Source organism: Dipteris shenzhenensis, chromosome 1 (assembly GCF_047967505.1).
Source record: "Dipteris shenzhenensis isolate YYH24624 ecotype China chromosome 1, Dip_SZ_1.0, whole genome shotgun sequence".
Classification (NCBI taxonomy): domain Eukaryota; kingdom Viridiplantae; phylum Streptophyta; class Polypodiopsida; order Gleicheniales; family Dipteridaceae; genus Dipteris; species Dipteris shenzhenensis.
The window spans coordinates 9,770,886-9,777,506 of record NC_141596.1 but is presented as its reverse complement, the minus strand read 5'-3'; positions in this window follow the sequence as shown (position 1 = coordinate 9,777,506).

Here is a 6,621-nt window from a genome sequence, read left to right as displayed (position 1 = left end):
AATTCTCACTGATAGTCAGAGTGCCATTGCAGTGGCAAAGAATCCAGTGTTTCATGCTCGCACGAAGCACATTGAGGTTCACTATCACTACGTCAGAGAAGTTGCATGCAGGAGAGATCAGTATGATCTTTGTGTCCACACATGACAACGTTGCCGATATTTTCACCAAAGCACTACCACATGAAAAGTTTGAGGCATTTCGCAGTGCCCTGAACTTATATCCATTTGGTGATTGATCAGCCTTGTACATGACATTGGCACTTCAGGGGGTTGTTAGAATTAAAGATATAATTCAACAGTGACCAATGTAATTTAATAAGCTAGTTAGGGGCACTTTTCCCTCTTTAAGAGGTTTTTCCCCCTAACCGTAGTTAGTTCACTAACTATGGTTAGTGACTACTAAGGTTTTGTCACTAGGACAAAACCTTATCTCTCACTCTTTGAGTTGTACTCTTTACACTCTTCTATTGCAACTCAGCTACAGCTTTCAAGCTCACTCTTTTGCTCTCTCTCTCAATCTCCGATCTCACAATATTGTGATCTTCATCTTCTTCACTAGATTCATTGGGATCAATTGGATCCCGCATTGGTAGTGGCATCTCCATATCCACATCTCTATCTTCAAAAATTTGCTTACTTCATGGTGCAACTTGGATCATGTACCACCATCTTGGATCAGAATGATCCGAATGAAAAACCACCTATATTGAAGATGGTGCCAAATGTCGTCAATTATATATATGAAATTATGCTTAAGTACATGTTTCAATGGATCTTTAAAAATGAGAGCTTTGATTAATTAAATCATTAGTATGCACCTACTCACAGTGCTCGGGAAGAACAAAAGTATCACTTTCATCGGTCCAATGTTTGGTGGAGTCTATTGAAAAGAAACCGCTACTATCTTTTCTCACTGTCGCATGGGGACCGTTGCAAATAGTTGTTGTCACAATAAATGACAACTGGCCCATCTATAGACTGATGCATATCATAAAGCAGCTTATGCAATGAAGCTGCCTCACATGCAGCCATTGCTGCACCCCTGTATTCAACCTTTGTGCTTGACAAGGCAATTGTAGGCTGTTTCTTGCTCCTCCAAGTGACTGCAGCACTCCCAAAAGAAAACATATATCCACTGGTAGATCGTCTATCAAAAATACTACCAGCCCAATCAGCATCAGTGTATCCATGCAACTGTATCTGAACCCCATTCTCATAAAATAGTCCATACTGTAATGTGGACTTCACATACCTCAGTATGCATCTAGCTGCATCCAAATGCAATTTCCTTGGAGCCTGCATAAACTGACTTACCAACCCAATAGCATAGCTCAAATCTGGCCTAGTAATAGTCATATAAATCAAACTTCCTACTATGCATCTGTACATAGTAGGGTCTTCCAGAAACTCACCTGCATCGGAACTCAGCTTCACATTCTGCTCCAAAAGGACTAAAATCAGCTTACATCCTGTCATCCCATATTTGGACAACATGTCCAATCCATAGTGCCTCTGCAAAAGCCATATCCCACTTGTGGATCTAATCACCTCAGTGCCCAAGAAGTAACGTAGCTCTCCCAATCCTTCATCTCAAACTTTTGCTTCAATAGCATTTTCACATGAAGGATATCTTCATCACTATCACCTGTGATGATCAAATCATCAACATAAATGACAAGTAGCATAAGACCTTTCTCTGTTTTTCTCACTTAAAGTGAGAAATCTGCCATGGAAATTTGAAAACCAATAGTGACAAGATACTATCCTATCTTATCAGACCATGCTTTGGGTGCTTGCTTCAAGCCATACAAGGCTTTCTTCAACCTGGAAACAAACTCAGGATGAACAACATCAATATAACCTTGTGGCTGCTCCATATAGACCTCTTCTTGCAAATCACCATGCAAGAAAGCATTCTTTACATCCATCTGATGTAAAGACCATACCTTTGATGTAGCCAGAGCAATGACTGCTCTTACGACTACCATCCTTGCAACCGGACTGAATGTTTCTTCATAATCAATGCCATATGTCTGTGCATACCCCTTGACAACTAATCTTGCCTTGTATCTGTTCATAGAACCATCTGCATTGTGCTTCACCTTATAAACCCACTTGCAGCCAATTGCATTCTTGTCTTTAGGCAAAGGCACCAATTCCCATGTAGCATTTGCTTCCAAGGCATCCATTTCTTCATCCATGGCTTTCTCCCATTTTTCTTTTCCCATGGCTTACTAAAAAGAAGTGGGTTCTGGTTCATGTATCACTTTGACCATATAGGCATAGTGAATGGCTGTAAATCCATCATATTTTAGCCTATCCATAAGATACCTAGCTCTGGTGGACCTGTGCAAAATAGGCTCACTACCAGGTGCTCTCAAAACATCCCTTGTCTTCCTTACTCCAGGTGTAACAATAGAAGGAATACCCAACTCATCATCAAGGCTCTGTTCTGAGCCACTGGATTCACCATCCACATAAGAATGACCTGCATTCACATCAACCATGGGCTGATCTACTTTCTCTTTTCCTTTTCGTGATATTTGCATACTACTGTCTGCTTTGCTTTGAGGAGATTCTCCTGATCTCAATCTGCCTATCCATGGTGAAGTATGTGAACCACTGCTAGAGGACACTATATGTTCACTAATATTTTGTGATTGGTGCTGCAATTTTGTGCATCTACATCATCAATCACATTTACTGGTTTATAGCAGCTGCTCATCTCATCCAAAACAACATCTCTACTCACTATAAACTTACGAGTAGAAGGATTATAGCATCTATACCCTTTCTGTTGCAGAGAATATCCAATAAAGATGCACTTCTCAGCTTTCTAATCCAACTTGGATCTCAACTCATCTGGCACATAAACATAGGCAATGCAACCAAAAACTTTCAAATGAGAAATATCTGGTTTCCTACCAGTATACCTGTCCTCTGGCATCATGCCATGTATTGCTGCAGTGGGAGTCCTATTCATTATGTAGACTACTATAGCAACTGCTTCAGCCCAATGAAAATATGGCAGGTCTTTTTCGTTGAGCATGGCACGAGATACCTCTCCAATATGCCTATTTTTCCTTTCTACAAGTCCATTTTGCTGTGGGGTATGACTGCATGAATATTGCTGCTTTATGCCATGCTCCTGCAGGAACCTTGCAAACTCATTTGAGAGGTACTCTCCCCCTCCAACTGACCTTAGGCATTTTATTTGCAAGCCTGTTTCTTTTTCAACCATAGCTTTAAAAGCTTTGAAATTCCCAAGCACTTCAGTTTTGTTTTTCATAAAATACACCCAAACTTTTCTGCTGTAGTCATCAATAAAATTGACAAAATAATGATAGCCTCCAATAGATGCAACTTTAGTAGTCCACACATCAGAGTGGATTAATTCCAATGGCCTCTTACTCTCTTGAACATGTCTAGGAAATGGTTTCCTTGCCTGTTTTCCAAATTGACAGGCTTGACATACCTTATGCATTTCTGCAACCTTGAAATTAGGAAATCCTGCAATAATATTTTGGGCCTGCATTAATTTAAGTCGATGTACATCAACATGACCAATGCATTTATGCCAAATATCAATATCTGCAACTACACTGGTCCCATGTGCAAACATTGCTATCAGGCATGTCTACACTGCCCTTCTTCTTCCCTTTTGCTATCAAGCAACCTTTATTTTTCATATCCTCAACAAAGCATCCATGAGGATTAAATCTGTCCTGCAAGCCGCCCTACTCAACCATTTGACCAACAGAAACCAGGTTCTTGTAATGTTTGTAAGAAAACAATACAATGTCTGTGCTCAATAGATAACAGGATCTCGTATGCAAGAGAGAAAAGCAGATAGTATGGAGAATCAAAAATTTGATTACTGTAAAACTGATACAATAGATGGCGCTGCCTCCCAGCCATGTGCTCCTATGTGAGAAGATTCGATGGCATGCTAGAAACAGTACAGGATGGAGGCTGGATGCTAAGGAATCAAGGTTGATGTAGCCAATGATGATGATGGGCTTCACGAACTTGCTCTTATATAGCCACCAGTCATAGTCGGTTAGACCCAATTGGGTGACCGACCCAGTCCACCCAAATCGGCCGACTGGAGGTCATCAGTCTCGAAACAGGCCACCGACCACACAATAGAACTGTGGCACAAAATAGAGGAACTAACCTATGGTCACCGTTTGGCCCACACCCCTCCGAGATCATATGGGGCTCCAAACGGGCCCCACAACCCGAGAATGGGCTACCCCAGGAAATGCTCTGTCTAGCCTCAATGTGGTCAGTCATGGGATGCCTTCCCGCACTTGCATGTAGCCTAGTTGGCAGTGTGCCAACTCTATCTAAAGCCATCCAGCCATCAGGCCACACATGGACCTACTCGATAATCGAGCTACTCAAATGCCTTCTCCTCATATGGGGGGGCTTACAAGTAGAGTTAGCTGGTTCCCGCATAGTTACACGAGAGTGGAGCATTGATATCTAACACCCCCCCTCAATGTCCACCCACAAATGAACTTACTTTTTCAGCCCAATGCCAAGTCGATGAAGATTCCTCTCCAGCAAGTCTCTTCCAAGAGCCTTCATGAAGATGTCCGCAACATTCTCTATAGTCGGACAGTACACCAAGTCGACCTCTCCATCCATGATGAGTACAAAGTGATATTGAATCTCAATGTGTTTTGTGTGAGCGTGGAACACAGGGTTCTTTGCAATTGCCATGCAACTCTGATTGTCACATGATAACTGCGTAGGCTTGTTCTGCACTGCACCCATGTCCCCTAAATTCCTCCTCAACCACACTACCTCACAAGAAGCAAAACATGCTGATTTGTACTCAGCCTCGGTAGAAGAAAGGGCAACTCTGGGTTGCTTCTTGCTGACCCATGACACAGCTCCAAATCCAAGTGAGAAACAGTAACCTGTCATTAATCTCCTGCTCTCCTGCCCAATCCAAGTCATAGAATTCGATCAAGATGTTGCCCTTGGTATAGTTGATGCCATAATCAAGTGTGCCTTTGATGTATTTCAGCACCCACATCCCTGCCCTCCAATGGTTCTCCCAGGGCTTATTGGAAAACCTGCTTAGTACACCAGTCACAAAGCTGATGTCCGGCTACGTGTTGCACAAGTAAAATCAAACTTCCCACAAGCCTTTTGTACTTCATCCACTAGTGGTGATGAATCCTCATTTGAGAGCTTCACGTCAACCTCCATACGGGTGCCAACTGTCTTGTACTCAGCCATGCCAAATGCCTTCAGTATCTCTCCAGCATACTTCAGCTCTGAGATGATCTATTTTGGCTCTTGCCAAACTTCAATCCCCAAACAGAAATGCATCAGTCTGAGGTCTGCCATTTCAAACTCTCTTCCTAGCAATTGCTTTGTCTGCGAGATCTTCTCTTCATGGTTCCCTGTTACGGCACTTGGGTCATCCACATAAAGGACCACGATCATACACGCGCCTCCTTCTCTGTAGATATACAAATTTGCATCAGATGGGCTCCTCCTGAACCCGTTTTGCAGAAAGTAGGCATCAATCCCCTGGTACCATGCTCGTGGGACCTATTTCAGTCCATAAAGTGCCTTCTTTAGTTTACAGACTTTACCTTCTAAATTGGGGATCACAAAACCTGGTGGTTGTTCCATGTATACCTCGTCCTTGAGATCTCCATTCAAAAAGGCAGATTTTACATCCATCTGAAACATAGGCCAACTTTCCTATACTGCTAAAGCCAAAACACTGCGAATTGTGGTTAGTCGAGTTGTGGAATCAAAAGTATCCTGATAATCAAAACCATGTACCTATGCGAATCCTTTTTGCCACGAGCCAAGTCTTGTTGTACTTATCCAACGTGCTATCGGACTTGTACTTGGTCTTGTACACCCACTTGGTGCCAATTACCTTGCATTTTAGTGGTCAATGCACAAGGTCCCAAGTGTTGTTCTTCATTATGGAGCCATACTCCGACTGCATAGCCTCCATCCACCTATCATCACCCTATGCCTCTTCAAGACACTTGGGTTCTTCAGCACGGATCACCTCTGTCATCAAAGCATAGTTGACAAAGTGTTCCTGTGCCCTTCTTTGCTCCTCTAATCTCTTGGGCCGGCGGTGTTCGGATGGTTCCTCCTCAATGGCTGGAGATTCTCTGCCATCCAAAAGCTGCTTTACCCACTTTGGGAATGGCCGTTGCCATTGTGGTTATGCAAGCTCTTCTTCCTCTTCTTTATCTTGAATCCTCCCAAGCACCATTAGGGGAGTTCGATCTGCTGTTGGTGGTTGTACTAGATGGATATACTGGTCCTGGTTGTTTGGGAAGGAAGCATCCTCCTCCAATTGATGCAGCTGTTCTGAGAATACAACATCACAACTTACTATTACCTTCTTGGTAATAGGATTATAGAGACGGTAACCCTTCGTCTCTTCATTGTAGCCCAAGAAAATACACTTCCGGCTCTTCGGTTCCCATTTGGTCCTATTAGCATCAGGGACATGCACAAAATAGTCACATCCAAAAACTCTGAAATGTGCTGCTGAAGGTTTCTTACCAGAAAAGGCCTACAATGGAGTCATCCTATTCACAGTCTTCGTGTAGCTACGATTCAGAATGT